Source organism: Cryptotermes secundus, unplaced genomic scaffold (assembly GCF_002891405.2).
Source record: "Cryptotermes secundus unplaced genomic scaffold, Csec_1.0 scaffold58, whole genome shotgun sequence".
NCBI classification, from domain to species: domain Eukaryota; kingdom Metazoa; phylum Arthropoda; class Insecta; order Blattodea; family Kalotermitidae; genus Cryptotermes; species Cryptotermes secundus.
The window spans coordinates 260,205-279,970 of record NW_019734309.1 but is presented as its reverse complement, the minus strand read 5'-3'; the positions used below and the strand labels follow the sequence as shown (position 1 = coordinate 279,970).

Here is a 19,766-nt window from a genome sequence, read left to right as displayed (position 1 = left end):
ATGATGGTCACTATTGGCCGAAACATGTAAAGGCTGTATTTTATTATTAAAAGTACACTGCCCCACTTAATGGAATTCAGTCCTAATTTTACTTATATGTTATAGAGTGCAATGGCTGAGGACAGTGTTTGTCAAAAAAATTGGAAAGGATTGTTAGATGTTTTAAAGGAGGGGGTTGGGGAGGGGAGTGATAGAACTAGCAGTAGTGGTTTGTAAATTATTGCTAAGTTCTTGCAAATAACGCAGATGCAAAATTTAACAGGAACTCCATTACAGAAAGCACATATATTTTTGAAGGATTGTATAAAATTTGGAAGTAGTGTATTAATTTGGCAATTCATCTGCCCCATGATGGGAATTCACCTGGGCATATATCTCACATTTGCTTTTGGAAGTGGTATGGAAACATTCCATTCTCTGTCATATCATATCTGTATCAAATGAAGTAAAATGGACCATTCTTTTTACTCACAAAAGATAGCACATTTTGTTGGCACTTACATGTGAGCACAGCCACTGTATGAACCACTGTTAGGAGAATTTTTGTAAGAAAGTGAGCATCTGTTACTTTTTCTCATCTATATGATGTGTCTGACCAACAGTAGCTTTGACCAGGGCGCTCATTGTTATCGCATCCTTGAACTGTCTGACTAACAGTAGCTGTGACCAGGCAGCACATTGTTATCACATCCTTGAACTGTCTGACTAACAGTAGCTGTGACCAGGCAGCACATTGTTATCACATCCTTGAACTGTCTGACTAACAGTAGCTGTGACCAGGCAGCACATTGTTATCACATCCTTGAACTGTCTGACCACCAGTAGCTGTGACCAGGCAGCACATTGTTATCACATCCCTGATGCACACCACTTGTCTGGTTGCAGAGGGAGGAAGTTGAGTTTAGTTATGTCATGAAACCGCTGCAGATTACAGAGATCAGTAGGAAGGCTAAATGCTGTGGATCATTAAATAACCAGCTTTAGAAAAGTGTAAGAAAATGAAGGTAAAGTTATTGCTGTAACAGGCCCAGTGGATGCCCTATGTAGGCTCAAGAATGTTGAGATTGGTCCTGAAAGAATTAAAGAGTAATATGTGTGAAACAGAGTGAGAGATACATATGTTATCTATACTTTTGCTGCAACTGTTTTCACTAAATAATCAATTGTTGAACATACATTCACAAGTTCTACAGTATTGTAAGACTAAATGTATTATAGAGTCTCTTTGCATCTCCTTGTGAATTGTGAATTTAAAACCTGGAATCTCAGGTTGTGAAATTCAGTTTACACTGGTATATGAAATGCAGTATAGTTTGATTTCATTGTTCTTGTTGAGCATGTTTGTACCAGAACTTGGATTCACTGGTAATTTTTGCAGAAGTAACTCTCTTGATTGTCGTTATTTGAACTTCAAATGGTATTATGTTTCTGCCTTACCTCACACAAAATTCAACGATTTTCTGAGGTTTGTGATTTATATTTGCATAATCATTTGTGTGGTCACACAGTATGCTTCTAGGCACAGCATTTTTTTTTAATTCCCTTAGTTAGGGGTGGAGTCCAACTGGGTCCACTTGGCACAATGGTCAGTGATTGGCCTATTGTACCTGCCCCGGGTGATATGATGATGGAGAATTTGGTGGAATGAAGATTGGCAGAGAAACCGAAGTACTTGGAAAAAACCTGCCCCACTGCCACTTTGTCCACCACAGATCCCGGATCAAACCCGGGCCACCGCGGTGGGAAGCCAGGGAGTAACCGCTTGAGCTATGGCACGGCCTAGGCACAGCATTAGTGCAACATGTTTTGCTTGGCATGCAACCACCATCAAGCACATCCATAGAGTAAGCAAGCTGGCATACTGTATATGCTCAGAGTTCCATAATAGTTGTCAGTCGAGTGGGTTGATTCCTAGACTTTCTCTCAGTTATGTTAAATAAAATTAAAATTGGTGTTATCTTGGTGCGGTGGTCCTTGTCCTGTTGCTTCTCCATACGTTTAGAGTTTGTTCATGGATGGATGGGTAACAATCCCATTTGAACTATGACACAAGAGGAGGCTTCAGTACAGACTAAGCTTTAGTTGTTAGAATCTCCCGTTTACCCTAGACTTCTGAATTTTTGTTTATGTTGCGTGTACATAAAAAAAAGGGCAGCATAACTTCTAAACTACACAAACTAGCAGTTGTAATTTATGTACAGAAAAACGAGAAATGTTCGCTCATGTCCCATTCCTGGTACTTTCAATGTATCAATTAATGATTGTGTGTGTTGTGTTATATGTTTTGTGATTAAGGAATGGATTAAAGGTAAGTCACTGATATGCCACACAGCATGCCTGTGGACTGCAGGCGCACGAAGCCACACACACATAGCTGAAAGCTTATATTTGTTTCAGATTCAGGATGCCACTTTTGTTCAGTTACTTAATCAGTTATAACTGGAGCGTACTTCAAATTATTTTTGAGGTCATTTTATAATTTGCATTTCCAAAACTGTCAGCTGTCTTTCAATCATTCGGTCATCACCACCAATTTTATTGGAAGAATTTTGAAGTTACGTTACATTATCCTCAGATTACTTGCCTTTGAAATAGGTTAACAGGGTAGTTGGTGAGGCAGGAACTAGGGGTACGTGCTGTTAGATACCTTTCCCAACAGTGATACCTGATGTAGGGATGCATTCCCAAACCTGCACTGCAACAAGTCCCATTGTAACTTGCTGGTCATTCCTCCAGGGGCTTCTACTGACCTGGAGTGTTGTACTCAGTTGTTCAGAGACGTTGCCTCCCATGATTATATGTGGTTTCTTGACGGTTCTACGCCCCTTTTGAATAGGATCTAAAAGTTTGTGATGACGATATATATTGTGTTCCTGGACAACACAGTGTTTCAGAGACTGGATTCTGTCTCCTCCTTCAGATAGAACTTACTCAGTCAGCCCAATCAATAGAGCTAGTCCCTATCTCCGGAGATAAGGACTATTTAAAACAGAACGTCATGGAGAATGCATTCTGCCTTTGTTTTCAGGTGGAACCTAACTCATTTGTGCCAGAGAAGGTTGCCTAAACGTTTTGTTTTTAAATAGAAACAGGACATGAGTAATGTCCATAAACACAGTTATTGTATTCTTTTTTAATGTTCACTGTGTTCATAGTACTGTAATTGATGAAGAAATTTCTTGTGGTTAGTTGCCGATTATCGGTTGTTCTATCCATTGTGCTGCAGCTTTATAAAAACTCTGATGTGCCATGAGTAAGCGTCCATCACAGAATTCTTGTTTCTGGCCTATAAAATGTAGGGTAGGTATATCCGGTGCATTCCCAGGAGGAAATTAGGAGACTGAACTCGAGTAATGCTTGCTACCATTCATTTCGGAGCCCTTTGTCTTCTCATCTGCTGTCTGAAAGTGTAAAAATTAGAATATACAAAACTATAATTTTGCCTGTGGTTGTGTACGTGTGCGAAACTCAGTCTCCGATATTAAGGGAGGAACACTTTCACTTTATTTTAAATTCCATAGATTCTTTTCAGGTCACACATGCAATAAGATATAGAACTTGTCAAAATACATAAACACATACATAAAAACAATGAACCCATCAACATGCAATACAATCACAATACAAAAATAGACTGAGGGTATTTGAGAACAGGGTGTTGAGGAGAATATTTGGACCGAAGAGAGATGAAGTGACAGGAGGCTGGAGAAAACTGCATAATGAGGAGCTTCATAACTTGTACTCTTCTCCAAGTATAATTAGAATGATAAAGTCAAAAGGATGAGATGAGCAGGGCATGTAGCGGGAATGATGGTGAAGAGAAACGCGTATGGGGTTTTGATGGAATGGGCAGAAGGAAAGAGACCTCTAGGAAGACCTAGAAGTAGGTGGGGGGAAACAGTGGAAATATGCGTTGTTCAAATGAAAATGAGATATTGATCATTTGAAAAAATATAAAAATGCGAACTAAGGACCTCGTATGTCAAGATATTGGTGCTGGCCTGTACAAATTAGAACAATTGCAGTTAAATGCCAAGCAGGCGAGTGTGGCGGTAACGCACTTGACTTGCAGGGAGGCTCATGGTTCGAGTATCTTGTCTTGATTTGTTTGTGGTTTTCGTCGGTTGTTCCAGACAAATGACAGGATAGTACCTCGAATAGGCCATGGCCTCTTCCATCCAAATGCCTTCATGGCGTAGTGCTTAATTAGTTAATCGCAGGGACAACTTCACTTTACAGTGAAAGAAAGACTGCTCACTCGTTCGTGCCCTCCTTAACAACGTTTATTCTCGCAATATGTTAATGGCTGACTGGTCATTCGTTGCTATGGGTAACCCGAAATTTGCTTAACGGCAACGATAAATTCGCAGGCCAGTACAGAACTGTTCTGTTGCCTTATATGTGAGGCGCATATCGCAGGCCTGTGAAAGTGATGATGTCACGTGAGTACGTGTTTTCTTTTGAACAACTTGTTTGGATGCAGGAGCCTCTGTGGACCTGGACAAGACTTCGTCCACACGTGCACACAGCGCGATTTCCTGGGTTCCCGCCGGCAGCTTCTATGTTTTTCTAGTGCTAGAATTTTAGATTCGTATGTCTGTGCAAAAAATAGGTTGTTTATTATTTAACAGACTCCGAGACGTTGTTTGGTCTGCCATTTAGAAGTTTTGTAAACTCAGGCTGGTTTGTGCGGTTTATACAGCACGAAGATTCAGGTCAGCCTCTGTAAGCACATCTTTCCCAGTCTTATGTAGAACTGTTTCATCTGAGCTGTATGTGGAGCCGTAAAGTTGCCCTCGTGCTTAACTAATTAATCACTACGCAATGAAGGTGTATGGGGGAGTGGATGTATAGATCCACATTTCTTAACCTCAGCACTAGTTGGAGTGAGTGGTCAGCTTCACGCCCCTGTCATTTTACCTCCGGGGAAAGAGCCCCCCGGTACCCATTGGAAAGGAAGTTGGCTGGGCCCCAGAGCCGGTCTGGACGACGTGGACAAGAGAGAAATTCCTGCGCTTACCGGGACTGAACTCCGACCCCTCGGTCGTCCAGTCCGTAGGCAGTCGCTATACCGACTCCACAGAACTGATCTAAGCGGGTAAAAATTCAGTTCGTACCTCAGAGGAAACATTTTGCCTCTCATAGTAAACAGGGGTTATTTGTTTCGCGTGAGGGGGGGGCGGGGATACGATTCTCTCAGAAGACAAAGACTGTGACGTCTAATTGTAGAATGTCAGATAAAATTCTAGAGAACGTGGTGGGAATGTTCGGCGGCGGTTGCTGGGTTCGAATTTAGACGGTGACATCTGATATCCTGACTTGAAGTTTGCCATGTTTTCCCACGATCCCTTCAGGAAATTTTTGGCGTAATACCTCAATTATATTAGGACAACTTCCTTTCAAAACCTTTCTAATGTGTCATTCATTACGGCCGAAACATGTACCGACTAATGACAGGACAGGATAGTAAGTTGCACTTACAAGGAAATATATGTATACAAGGTAAATATAGCGAGAGGCTACGGATTGGACTTGCCACGGCGTTTCATACATATTTTTACGTGATTGACCTTCACTGTCGTTGCTTAATGGCGGTTTCCAACGGCGGTCTGTCTCGATCATCTCAGCTACCAGCTTCTGACAGCAATAGCTCACAAGACAACCTCAGCAGTTCTGTCACTAATTGCAGTACAGCCAGAGTCACATGACTGGCGACTTACCGCCAATCAGTTCCTCTTGGCGACAAACCCCTTGAGACTCAAGACCAGCAATTTTATTTTCTAACTGAACAATTGCGGCTATGGCCCTTATGTAACATCCTCTTTTACGACAGGATTGGTCTGTCGTTTGCAATTGCTGTTGGTCCTCGCCAGCGCAGTCACTCTCAGATTCGAGATCCGCGGGACTCACGACCACATTTTACTGTGTCAGATACCAGTTTCCCCTAACCTCGAGGCCAAGTCCCCATATTTATATACCCTATGAACAGGGTGGCCCGCTTATACCCCAAGGCACTGGGTTCCCTTTTCGTCGCCTCTTACGGCTCGCAGGGTTCCGGTGGAGGTATTCGAACTCGCCTCCACACAGGATACTAATTGCAGCAGCTAACTGACCATGTTTGTAAGATCTCGGCATGGACCGCATAGAAAACACCGTCTGTTGCAGTTGTTACCGTGGAAATATGCTTTTATGCGGAGCCGTTACTTAGCAACGGCTGTTGGTCATTGCCAGGGGAACGAGTGCTACCACGAAATTCACAAGAAACCGAACCCGCGGTTCGTCCGTAGGAAGCTCCCGAACGATGGCACGGCGGTTTCCGAACCAGTGCGCGCTGTTTGAAACGAAACGTCCATAAATATAAATTTAGAGCTTGTAACGGGGTGATAAATTGTGATGGTTGCGTGAAAATAGCGTGAGGATATCGGCGATTGTAATTTTTTTTTGCAGACGTTGATTTTTTATTTTACAGAGGATATAAATGGGAGGTCGTAGGAGAATACTGAGCGCTAGGAATATTNCCGTCTGAAGACCAGACCACTGCGATACGTAATACAGCCTGCGTGAGTCATCGTAACGCACTTCGTGTGTTCGCTGTGCGCCATGTCTATGCTCACTTGAAGCTGCATTTTTATATAATGTGGATATCTCAGTCGGTATAGTGACTGTGCTACGGGGTGGACGGCCCGGGTTCGATTTCTGGCAAGGCAAGATTTTTCACTTCACAGCGTCCAGACCCTGGCACTGGAGCACACCAGCCCTCACGTCCAGTAAGTCCCAGGGCTAAGCGGCCGGGCTTGAAGCTGGCCACTCACCTAAATCTAATGCCGAGGTCAAAAATAGTGGATCTATGCCTCCACTCCCCTATACGTTTTCGTGGTCTGTTGCTGAAAATCACAGAGATAGCTTACCTTTTATGCCGTCGAATGCTGTTCCTTTAATTGCAGTTAACCTCATGAAGGATATTGGTTAATATGTATGTGCCACCTACTTTCGAACCTTTGCTGACTAGCTTCATAGAACTGACGGCTTGACATGCCAAGGCCGATTGGGGGTATGTGCGGTTGCAAAAAGAATCCCACGGTACTTCCTCAAATGACCCCGGAACGAAAACTTGTCCTTTCCTTCAAACATCGGCCTGCCATCTGTTGACACACAGGCGATGCTAATTGATCAACAACGAGCTGATTACTTCAGCTCTGGCAGTTAAGCTCAGGTTCCCCAAACCGACCTAGTCAGCAGGTGGCGCGCCAGGGGCAACAGTGGACAAGGAAATGTACGTACACAGGAACAGTTCTGTCACTTTTGCCCTTTCTTTTGTCTTTCAAATTTTGAATTCGTGAAGAACCTAGCAGGTTGACGTAACGTTGAACAGACTGTGTTGAAAGGGTTCTCCTCAGTCCCTTCAGGCAAATGCCTCCATTAGACCACGTCCGCACCCTTTCAAATCCCTGCCAGTTCATCAGTCATCGTACCATTCTCCGCTGTATAGTCTCGCTACTGACAGCATACTGAAATAAGTGTTATATTTCCTCTGTCGAACTTCGCCTTGTTAGGCTGACGGTCAGTCAGTCGGCCAGTGTTTCTTTGTATCGGGGCCCCAACACCATATTTTTATTACTGTCAAGACAGTCGCAGGTTTGTTGATGTGGGTTGCCCTCTATGATTAAAAGACAGGTCATTTACAATTCCTGCTGGTCCTGGCCAGCACAGTCATTTTTTGGTCCGAGTCCCGCGGGACACATGACTATATTTTACTGTCTCATATTCGAGACTACCACAACCTGGAGTGTCAGGTCCCCGTAGTTATATCCTCCTTGGCACTGGGTTCCCTTTTCCTCGCTTCCTACGATTCGCAGGGCTACGGTGAAGGTATTCGAGCCCACCTCCACATGGGAGCATAGCCAGGAGCGATGTCCGTAGGTTTATATATGCACTTCGAAAGGGGGAGGGGTGAAATGGAGCCCAGCGCGGACCAATAAGAATTCGCCCCTAGCTCTGAGTGACTAGCGTCGTTGCAGCGGGTGTTAATATAACCCTGCTAGTGCCTCACGCTCTTAACTGCAACTGCGACTGACGGCGAGCCACACGTGTGATTAGGCAGAGAGTCTCCGGTTTTGGATACGTGGACTTAGAACGTGAATATATCATTTAGAAGCAAGTTTAGTTGAAACGTGTCAGAGTTTTTAATAATATTATTAGATAGTGATCAGGTAAGTTCAGAAACAGCTTGGAAACTGCCCCACATTTCTTCTCTAATTGGCTGAATACCTCCAGCCCCTCTGGCTGTACATCCTTTTGTTGGACCTGGGCCGCATTTTCAGCTTCTAATTCCACACACAGTCGTTAAGACTCCTTGGACGGGGATCAGCCCGTCGCAAAGCCGCTACCTACACGCAGAGTAACACAATAAACGCACAGAGATATCTATGCCTTGAGTGAGATTCGATCCCAGTGTTGGAGCGAGCGAAGACAGTGGCCACCGTGATCAGCGGTACCTCCAGCCTCTGACTCTGAATATGTATGCGAGAACTGGTTAGAACTGTGTTAACGTGCAGAAGGGACCGTGGAATGTAACGTACTTTTGTGAAGAAGTGAAGAGACAGCTTGGACCTGTATTACTCCTGACATGCGATTTGATGTGATCTGACCGAACAAGGTACCACCGCATTCACACAAATATCTCAGTAACATTGTTTCAATCTTCCGCAGCAGTGGAAGCTGTTCGTGTTGGACCCGGCATTCCTTCCTCTCGGTAGTTGCACCGACTACTTTTACTGCTGCTGCTGCCGCCGCCGCCGCCGCCTCCGCTTCCTCCTCCTCCTCCTCCTCCTCCTCTATCTAAAACGAAGGCAGTATCAGTGAAACGCAATGAATTGTTACGGGCTAAAGTTGTGAGTCACAGTGAAGCAGTTGGACAGTTAAAGAAACGCTGTTTTTTCTGTGTGCAATTTGCAGCATAAGATAGAAAGAAGGTGAAGCTGTCCCTGTGCTTAACCAATTAAGCACTACGCCATGAAGGCGTATGAGGGGAGTGGTGGATGTGTAGACACATGTTCTTAACCTCGGTAGAAATTGGAGGTGAGTGGTCAGCTTCACGCCCCGGCCGCTTTACTCCCGGGAAAGAGCCCCCGGTACCCATTGTGTAGGCGGTTGAGTGGACCGCAGAGCCAGTCTGGACGACGTGGAGAGGTGAAAATTCTTGACCCTACAGGGACTCGAACTCCGACCCCTCGGTCGACCAGCCCGTAGCCAGTCTATAGAGACTACACTATCCCATATAAATAATTTCAATAAAATAAATGCGTCATATAGAACTACTTATGATTGAGAATGTGCCAACTGGGGTTCAGCTCAGACTTCACAAAATTATGACAAACACTTGGATCTGAAATGTAGGCGCCAGAGGAGCCGACGGCTGGACATGTGCAGTGAAACAGCTGTAGACGAGCATGTGGTAGCTGTCGCAAATTAGCCTCTGAGGGGTACGGAAGGCAGTGGAACTGGTATAAGACATGTAGCATTGCGAGAGAAATATTGGTAGACATGAAAGTGGATGGACCAACGGCGAGACTCGGGTGGAGCACGTAGCACCTTAACATTGACAGCACAGAGTCGGACTTGTACGTGGAGGTGCTCGGTTAGAACGTAGGTTGGGGACACCTGTCGTGATTTAGGTTTTTCGTTTTCGTGAGTAACTTCAGGGAAATGACCAGGATAATGCCTGGATTCGGCCACGACTACTTCCAGTTCGTCTTCATCAGTCCTGCCACGATACGACTGTCATATTCAGAATGCTGACAGCGTCGGACGAGGGGGGGGGACAGTGAGTAAACAGGTCACCAACGGATATAAAACGGAAAACACGTGATGTTCGAGCCTGGGGGGTGGGAAAGAACATGCATTTCTCGACATATCTTCCATCAACATTGATACACTTGTTCCATCGCTTTACCAGTGCGTCTAAACCCGCAGCATAAAAGTCTTTTGTACTGTCGTCTCGGCCACTTCCGCCCCCCTACGTTTCAAACACTTCGCGAAACGTTTGCCACCCAGTTGCGAACCGCTTTACGCGACCAACACTTCCCACCGTGAAGAGGAGACATTTCGTAATCATTATCCTTTGCAGTGGGTCATTTTGCTCTTCCGTAGTACACTCCTCAAGCACGGTCGTCCTTTTGACTACTGAAACCAGCCTCTGAACGTATACATGCGCGTTGCTACCTAGACTGTTATGATGGTACACTGTGCTGCTACCTAGTGATACACATAGAGAACATATTACGTCCAGTACAGCTGTTTTACTTCCATTTGTGACCCATTTACTGGCTCTCCCTCGTAAAATAAACCCCAAACTAACAACAGAACGTCATTAAATTACTTCTGTTTTGATTTCAGTCCCACGAAGCCTTTTGCGTCTTGCCCTCGCGTTTATATTTAGTGGTAAATGAGCGGTCTGAGTTGAGTTCCCTCGCGCTGAGTGTTCCTTGTGCGTCAGGGGCAGAACTGTCTCTGTGAATAGAAGATCTGTGCAGACATACAAGCGAAGCCTTTCACACGTTTGTATGTAGCCGGCAGACGCACAGAAGACTTCGCTGTAAAGTGAACGCGTTTCTGCGGTGAACCCGACACCTTTACTTTCCCGGCCAACAAAATATCAAACATGTTCTAGAAATCCAAAACGCAGTCATATGCTCCTCGATTTCTGGAGACGGTATAGCGACAGGTTACAGGCTGGACGACCGGCGAATCGGGGTTCGATTCATTGCAGAGGCAAGAGATTTTTCTCTTCGCGATGTTCAAGCCGGAGATCCATCCAGTAGGTATCGGGAGTAAAGCAGCCGGGAGCGTGGAGCTGGACCACTAACTTTCATCAGGGTCAAGAATACGTGGATCTATACCGCCAATCACTCGTGTGTCGTCATGGCATTGCCATTAATTAAGCGCAGGGACAGCTGTGTCCACCTCCCCCCGAGCTCTGAAATTAACACATAAGCTATACATTTTTAGTTCCTGCCGTGTAGAAAACACGTTATAGCTCTGTTGGATTGAAGTTCCCTCCGCAGTGACTTGAGTACTGTATTCTGGGATATGACGCCGTGTAGTCTGGTAGAAGTTTACCGACGTCTCGGAGGAACGTGTCGTGTCTTATCGTATGAGGCAGATGCTTGGCTTACTCTTCGTCCCTGAAGCTGGAGGCAGTACTTACCTCGGAAAGCTCATCAGTTTCTGTCAGACTACACGGCGTCACACCCCCAGACATAGTAACCTTGCTCCTGTCCCGATTCCACGATGACGAGGCGAAGGGTCCGTCAGAAAACAATTCGGAAATGCTGAGTGACCCGTTGTCACGCTGCACGGGCCGGTGGTGGGGGTAGATGCGGGCCGCGAGATATACAGGGTGTCTAGGAGAGGTCAGTATTGCGGCAGCTTCTCAGTGAATGAATGAATGAATGAATGAATGAATGTATAAGGCGTGGGCCTTCTCGGCCCTTGCACCGCGACCTACAGTGATCTATTGTGCTTCCCCTTTTCATTATCCCATGAGCAATCTTGCGCTTCGAGTGAAGCGCAGGAATTTGTACGTGGGGGCATCGAAATAGTCATTTGGTTCCATAAAATATTGACCCAAGTGACGTAATCTTAAATAAGCTAAGGCCCTACATTTGCACAGGATATGTGTGGCTGTTTCATTTTCTTCTTGACACCTCTCACAAGTGGGACTGTTACTTAGTCCCAGTTTGAAGAGGTGTCCTTTGAGGTGACAGTGTCCTGTAAGTAGTCCTACCATCCATTATAGCTGGTTCCTGTTTAACTTCAACAGTTCCTTCACTCCTTTAGTAGAGGGTCCTTGTATGAGTCCCTTTGCTTGCCTGAGTCCAGTCAAGGATCCCCAGTATTTCTTGTGCTTCATATTTGACCAGTCCCTGATTACCTTTCTGGCAACTCCTATAGAGATGCCACAGGCTGGTTCAGGTCCTATGAGGGGATGTTCAGCTTCAATCTTAGAGAGTTTATCTGCTGTTTCGTTTCCAGCAATACCCTCATGCCCCGGCACCCATATCAGTTGTACCGTGTTATGTTTGGCCAGTTCCATTAGGGTTTGGTGGCAATCCAAGACCAAATTTGAGTTGATCTGGTGTTTGTCAAGCGCTTTAAGTGCAGCTTGGCTGTCGGATAGAATGTAGATGTTCCTATTTCTGTAGTTCCTATCTAGATTCTCCATAATACATGCCTTAATGGGATATACTTCTGCCTGGAATACTGTCGTGTACTGCCCAAGGCTGAAACTAAGTTTCCGCCTCGTGCCGTAGCAGAACACACCAGCTCCGGTGCCCTTATTTATCTTGGAACCATCCGTATACCAGATCAGTCCCCCTTTTCAATCGAGCCGAAACCCGTCTTCCCGTTAACTCCTGTCAGGAAATCTGACTGTGAAGGGTTTTTGATATACATGTCTCAGTATCATTTTGTCAGACCCCATTTGTAATATGGGTTCTTTTTTCATTTCCTGACTTAACTATACCTACCGCACGCTTTAACATTCACAAACTCTACATTGTGCCCACATAGTGTATATCTGTGTGAGCCTAGGTAGCTCAGTCTGTATAGCGACTGCCTGCGGGCTGGACGAGGGAGGGGTCGGAGTTCAAGTCCAAGTAGGTTCAGAATTTTCTCTCCATATCGTCGTGATCAGCACTGGGTCCACACAGCCTCCTATCCAGTGGATACCGGGGGTAAAGCGGCAGGGGCGTGAAGCTGACCATTCACCTCCTGCTAGTGCTGAGGTCAAGAAATGTGGATGTATACATCCACTCCCCATACCGCTTCATGCCTTAGTACTTAATTAGTTAATCACAGGGACAACTTTACCCTACCGTATTTCTGTATTACGTACGCTTCTGAAAGTTAAACAGCAACTGCGTATTTCGATAACAGTGTCAACCGATTGGTGTTTGTAATGGAGAAGCAGTTTATTTTCAGTGAGGTTCGAACGTAGTTTTGTGGTAGCATCTTAACAACAACAGAGGAACAACACAGTTGTTAGTAAAGCTCAGAGAACATCATTGTTGCTTTGTTTGCTGGACTCCTCGCAAGATGTCGGTGTTGTAACGGGAAGGTCCTGCGACCGCCCGTCTCGTCACGGGTACCCCAAATTTTTCTCGTCGCCATGCAAATGCTGAGACGTTTCACAAGTTTCCAGTTGCTACTGCGAGCTGCTCATGCAGCCCTGCCGGTTTACATTCATCAGAATCATGCCCCTCTGTTGTAAAGGCACCCAAATTTTTTCCAAATTATGTAATTCGCCAGTAATTAAAAAAAAACAAATCCCGTGGCCCCTGTCTCAGGCCGCTGCTTCTAATCACTCTAAGGACGAGCGGGCACAGCCTGGGAACCAAACAGTGATGACCTGCCGCTTTTCTCTCTCCCTCTCATGACTTTCGCGTTGTGCTGTTCTTCGCCGCTTCGAACGGTCGTGAGGAAACGCGAATTGATCAATGCTCCAGTGTGAACTTCGCGATGGAAATGACGTCATTATCAGGCTCAAGTGACGATACCACAGCAAACTCGGCGCATGATGGCGCGCACGCCCTGTCATATTAGAACATAAGGTACGTAAGCACATTCCCTGCCTAGGTTCGTACCACGCGCAATCCGTATTGCGCCTGCGCCCAGGCAGTGATTACAGGGAAAGTGGGTGAAGGTGTAGCAAGAGAGATTGCAATTTACTGGTAGAAACCTTTAGACGGCGAAGGTTATAGAGAGACAGTGATAACAGGGAAAGTGGGGGAGGGAGTAACGAGAGAGATTGCATTTTACTGGTAGAAACCTTTAGACGGGGAAGGTTTTCTGGTGGAGGTACGTTGGGGAGCGGATAAAGCGTGGAGAAGTGAAATGTTAATTTTTTACGCATTATGACAAATAAATAGTCCCAAGGTTCCACGGTCTGTTGCAGGTATAGCTTTGCCTTTATTTTTTACCCTAACTGAATGCCCTTATGATGGAGACGCGTTCTGTGCATTGTGATTTAGGAAGTGAACGTTAGGTATAAATTAGATGAATTGTAGGCCTTGTGACCGGCCACCTCGACACAGGTTGTCTTGGTTTTCCTCTGAGTGTCCAAGCAACCGCTGAGATGGTTCCCAAGTTCCCTTGCTACTGCGTGCTTCTCATGCAGCCCTCCCGGTTTAACGTCATAAAAATCAACCCTGTTGTAATGGACAGAAAACTGTCTCGAAATTATTCAGTTTGCCATTCATTCAAAAGAGATCAAAATCCCGCGGTACGTGTCTCATGCCACTGCTTCTAAATATCCTGACGGCCTTACTTCCGCACTGCCCTTATCATAAAGACGAACGGGTGGAGCCTGGGAGCCTGCTAACACGTTGGTGATACTCTCTGTCTCGAAGAGTGCGTGTCACGTCCCCGCTGGCTTTCCCTTTCCACCTGCTCTTCTGCTATTCTTTTTAAGCCTCCCACCTCTTCAGTCTTCCAGAGATTATTTACCGGTTGAGGAATTTCGCTCACGACTGTGTACGGCGTGGCTCAGCTGCATGAATATACGCCAGAATCACTTTCCGCGTCCCCTGGCACGTGTTACTGGCTGCGTTACGTGTGCTCTTGTCGTATGTCATTTTCAGTTACCTGGTTTATAGACGGTGTGGGTTGCATATGTGATTTATTGACCGTTTATACACACCGTTCAGATCTACAAGTAAGTACAGCGCTATTTCGAATCTCCACGCTTTACAGATCACAACGGCACCGGCTAAGCCTTTTCTAGTTTTCTGTGTGTTCACCAGCCGTTCCCTGGCAACGGTTTCTAAACGTGGAGATTCTTAGTTTCACGCGCTCAGGTTCTGTCTTCACAACCTCCCGTACAGAACCCTCTGTCATCTGACAGCTGGTCCGCCACAGTTGTCTTCAAGATTACTCCTCGGCACGGACCACATAGAAAACACCCCCATTCCATTGTTATAGTGAAGCTGTACAGCTTCCTAGCAACTGGTTGTATAACACAGTTCCCAACAGTAACTCTATTGTTGTAGATGCCCGTTTATCTCGCCGTTGCATAGCAACGGCTCTTGTTTCGAGATCTTTGCCTAGCAATTGGTCTGTACGCCACAGTATGTAGTAGGAGATACTTGTGTTCGAAAGATGCTCGACTTTAATGTTATCGTGACAGATTTTCGTGGTTTTCCTCCAGTTAAATGCCTAGATATTACCTCGATTGCGGCAAGACCTTTCCTTTCAGTCTTTCCCAGTTCATCATCAGTTGTGTCACTTTCCCGCCGGGCGCTGATATAATTCCGTTACTGACTGACGTCATGAAACTATAGCAGCAACAATAAACGCCGGACTCTCTAACGCAGACATTTTCCAGAGAGTTTCTGTCTCGTGAGTTTCTCCAACCCTCGGCCATTCCGGTATAGCGACACCTCCCGAGGCTTGTATTCGGGACTTCCTTGGTTCGAATCTCTGCCGAAACAGGTTTCGCTTCAGTCCTTTCAGACAAATGGAGTTGGAGTAGTTCAGTCGGTATAGCTGCACGGCCGGAGTTCGATTTCCTTCAGGGGCAAGATTTTTTCATATCCGTAGCATCCAGATCGTCTCAGGCTTCTCAAGGACCTTTCCCCGGTGGTAAAGCGGCCGGGGCTGACCACTCACCTCCATCTTGTACCGAGGTCAAGAATGGTGGAGCTGTAAACCGCCACTGTCCCATACGTCTTAATGGCGTAAGGAACAGCCTTACCTCCCAGCCAATCAGATTGTGGGATAGAACCGCGATTAAGCCAAGACGGCGTCAGCCGTTTGTAATTGATCGTCCGTCATCCCACCACTCGACGTTGCAGAGACGAGCTACTTAACAGCGTCACAGGAAAGGTGGTGGAATAAAATCACGGAAGGTGCGAAGTAGTGCTCATGGGAGGCATGAGAAATGAGTGCTGACTTTTGGTCGGGGAACATCAAGTAGCCCGCTATCCGTATGTGGGAGGATAATATTAAAATGAATCTACATGAAATAGCATGTGAGGTTGTGGACCGGGCTTGTTTCAATCAGGAAAGGGACCATTGATATCTTGGCGTGAACACCTTAGTTCCATAAAACGCGACTAATGGGGTTCTCAGGAAGGACTGTGCCCCATGAAAGCTGGTGTAATTTTTGTGGCCGCTTTTGCCTCTATCTATGTCCAGTGATTGGGGTTGTCTCTTTCCAAGGGACCCAACTGAGTAGGTGTCTTTCCTCCCTCCCGTGACGACGGAAACATTTGGTCTCCGAAACGTTTTTTCTGATTTCTAGAATACCAGATGATGGACAAAGTCCAGAAACCCAGTAATTCTCTAAGTCTCCACCTTATCGCGGTGAGGGGGTTTGAGTATGCCAAGGACCCTGAGAGCCATACCAGTGGTAGCGTAGCTACTGGCAGGGCCTCCCTTGCTGGACAGGTCAAAGGGTAGGCATCAGACGAAGAGAGACACCAAAAACTGATGCCGGAAGCAGCGTCATCAGCAGCGACTTGAAGCACAGAGCAAGTGATGCTCGAGATGGTTCAAGTTCGTATAGCAACAGGCGTGACCAGAGTGGTTTGAACGGCTGTTGTACTGCGATGTGGAAAGCAAATGGAAAAACTACCACATTGTCACTTTTCCTGTATAGGCTCTTTCCATTAAGTGGAGGAACTGTTTTGGAAGAGACTGTGGATCTCTCTTCTGACAGATTACTGATGAATGAATGAATACACCATCGTCAGAAACCATTAGAGTCAAGTTTGAAGCTTGTCTCCATATTGTGTACTACATTTCACTTATTCACATCAAAATAGTATCACTGCTCACAAAATACACACGATACACCGAAACGAAAGACTGCTCACTCGTTCATAACCTACTACAAAAACGAGAGAGAGTCAGTAAATACGTTACGAATGGAAGTAAAACAGCTGATGTGTTAGGTTTTCTTTGTGTATCACTAGGTAGCAGACGCGCATGCGCATATTCAGAGGCTACTTTCAGTAGTCAAAATGACGACCGTGCTTAAGGAGTGTACTACGGAAGAGCAGCGTTCTCCTGTGAATTTTTATGGGCAGAATGGCCCAGTGCAAAGGATGTTCATAAAGAAATGTTTCCTGTTTATGATGGGAAGTGTTTGTCGCATAAAGCGGTTCACACCTGGGTCGAGAAATTCTCTTAAGGACGTTCGAAATTCGCAGATGATGCCCGACCTGGTGCGGAAGTGGCTGAGGCAACAGTCAGAAGACTTGTACACGTATGCTGCGGGTTTCGACACACTGGTAAGCGATGGGACAAGCGTATCAGTGTTGGTGGAGGATATGTCGAGAAATAATTTTTCCCCCAGGTTCGAATATCGCATGTTCTGCGTTTTATATCCATTTGTGACTTATTTACTGACTCAGAATTTTAATCTCACCGTTACATTCCCGTCAGAATTTAAGCTACATATAATCGAATGTAACGATGATTGATAAATTGGAAAAGATTTGAAAGGAAATGGGTCATGGCGTAATGTTTGTGCTATTCTAACATGGCTTGAAGAGACTAATGATAACCACGAATGGCCTCAGGATATCCGGTGTCCGGGTAGAGATTTGAACCCAACGCCTCCAGATTGCGAGTCTAGATCGTTACCGGTACGCCAGCCAGCCCGATCGCGTCGATGAAAAAGCATTACATTTAGTTTGCAGAAACTTCAGAACACTTTCGTCACAAAAGGATTATTCAAATTTGCATCGTGTAACATGGTCTTTCAGTGAATGTGTGATGAATGCAAGGTGGCCTGGGCAACATGCAGTAAGTGCACAAAGTGCCGCTTGTGTTCAGTCCCGGTTGGATGGTCGCTTAGCAACTAGCAAGAAGCTCTACTGCACAGGCAGACGTTATCGGGCAGGCTGTGGCTGGCGCGAGGGATCTCATGCCGGTGTCAGGCTACTGAGATACGCGGGCGATGAAGGTGTATCGTGTGGCAGCTAGTTCCTGTCTCCTTAACCCTTTCAAGCACAGCGGTAACTATACTTACCACCTGCTTTTTACCTTTAAAACCCTCTTAGCATTTTGTCTGCGCAGTGTAACTTACGTGTTTAGTCTGACTCACACGATAGACTGCGATTACCAGAAACAGCATTAACGTGTATGTTACGGAAATGTGTTCACTGTGAGGTACGAACTGAATTTATTTGGACGAATGCTAGAAAGGGTTATATCGCTGTTGTTACGCGTGTTCCAATAGCGAGTGAGCTCGAGAAGTGAAGTGTTTCGTAGATATTCGTAGTGTTGTGCAACCTCAGGTTCGTGTTAACCAGTGAAGTGTATGATATCGTGTCATAGAATTTCTGACGTAGGAATTTGTATTTTGTTACAATGATCGACTTATGGAGCCAGGAATCCTCCTGGTGCGATGTGTGGACAAAGTAAGCTGTTGTCAGTGATTGTGCAGTAGCATGGCTGTCCAGCTGTCGGCACGCGGGCTACATGAGGCCAGTTTTGACGTATTTTATTTTCTTGGCTCGTGACCGGTAACCCCCCCCCCCCAAAGTGTTAACGCGTTCCTCTTTTTAAAACAATTGAGGCATATTTTATAGTAGAAAAGAATTTCCGTGGAATGTTGCTAGTAATTGTGCCGTGTAATTTTTCAGTTAATTTTGCGACATGTATCAAATATCTGGATTTAGTATGACTATGATGGCAGGCAATGTCGATAAAGCAGCCGTCTTTCACACCGGATTCCCATCCCAGAGGCCCGGGTTCGATCCAAGGTCTGATAATGTGGGATTTGTGCAGACCAAAATGGCATTGAGGTAGGTTTCGTCCAAGTACTTCGGTTTCTCTTTCCAGTTCTTACGTTCTGCTTTCGTTAATAATCCGACACTATGTAGTGTCGATACCGACAACGTAGTGGCACTGTTCTACAAGCCCGGAAGGTCGCGGGTTCATTTCCCGATGAGTTCATTGGATTTTTCAATTGACCTAATCCTTCCAGCCACGCTATGGCCCTGGAGTCGGCTCAGCCTCCAACAGAAATCAGTGCCAGGAATTTTCCTGGGGGTAAAGGGCGGCCGGCGCGCAAAACTGAGAACCTCACTGCCATCTATTAGCCGATTGCCTAGAAAATGTGGGAGCCTCGACGAGATCTGGTACAGAATTGATTTCACCTTGACATTTTGCTGACAACGTCGTTAAATAACCAACTTAAGGAGTTAGGAGCTAGAATCCAGTAGATCTTCAAGCGGCAGATGTTGAGAAACCATCGATCTGGTAAGGTAATAGTAAAGTTGTCCCTGTGCGTAATTAAGCGCCACGCCATGAGGCGTATGGGGGAGAGGAGGTATGGCTTCAACATTATTGACCGCGGCACTAGTCAGCTCGACGCCGCTGCCGGTTTACTCCCGAGGAAATCTCCAATCCCGATGTACATTGTGCTTGAGGCTGGCTGGCCCGTAGAGTGGGTCTCGAAGCTGTGGAAGAAAGGAAGACTGCCCTTCTCTTGCCTCTGCTCGGAATCGAATCGAGATTCCTTGTACGTCCTGGCTTGCCACCGACTGAGCTGTTCCCACCGAAAATAAAAATTATACGTATTCAAGCAGAAACAGGTTAAATTTGAAGAGCGCTTGCTGTACACCTGTTAGGAGTGTGTCTTCTCCTCTTCCAGCTCATGTGAATTGTACGTAATGTACCCAATTTTGTATGGGTGCGAAACTTGGTTCCGCAGAGCAAGGGGAGGAACACGCTGAGGATGTTTGGAGCGGTGCGTT

At 45.9% G+C, this 19,766-nt stretch overlaps 1 protein-coding gene across 7 annotated transcripts in view; it reads left to right on the top strand.

Annotated features, from left to right (window-relative positions):
* The window catches only part of LOC111868402 (rho guanine nucleotide exchange factor 12), a 443,237-nt gene that overhangs the window by 351,255 nt on the left and 72,216 nt on the right, over window positions 1-19,766 (top strand). The window lies entirely within an intron of this gene.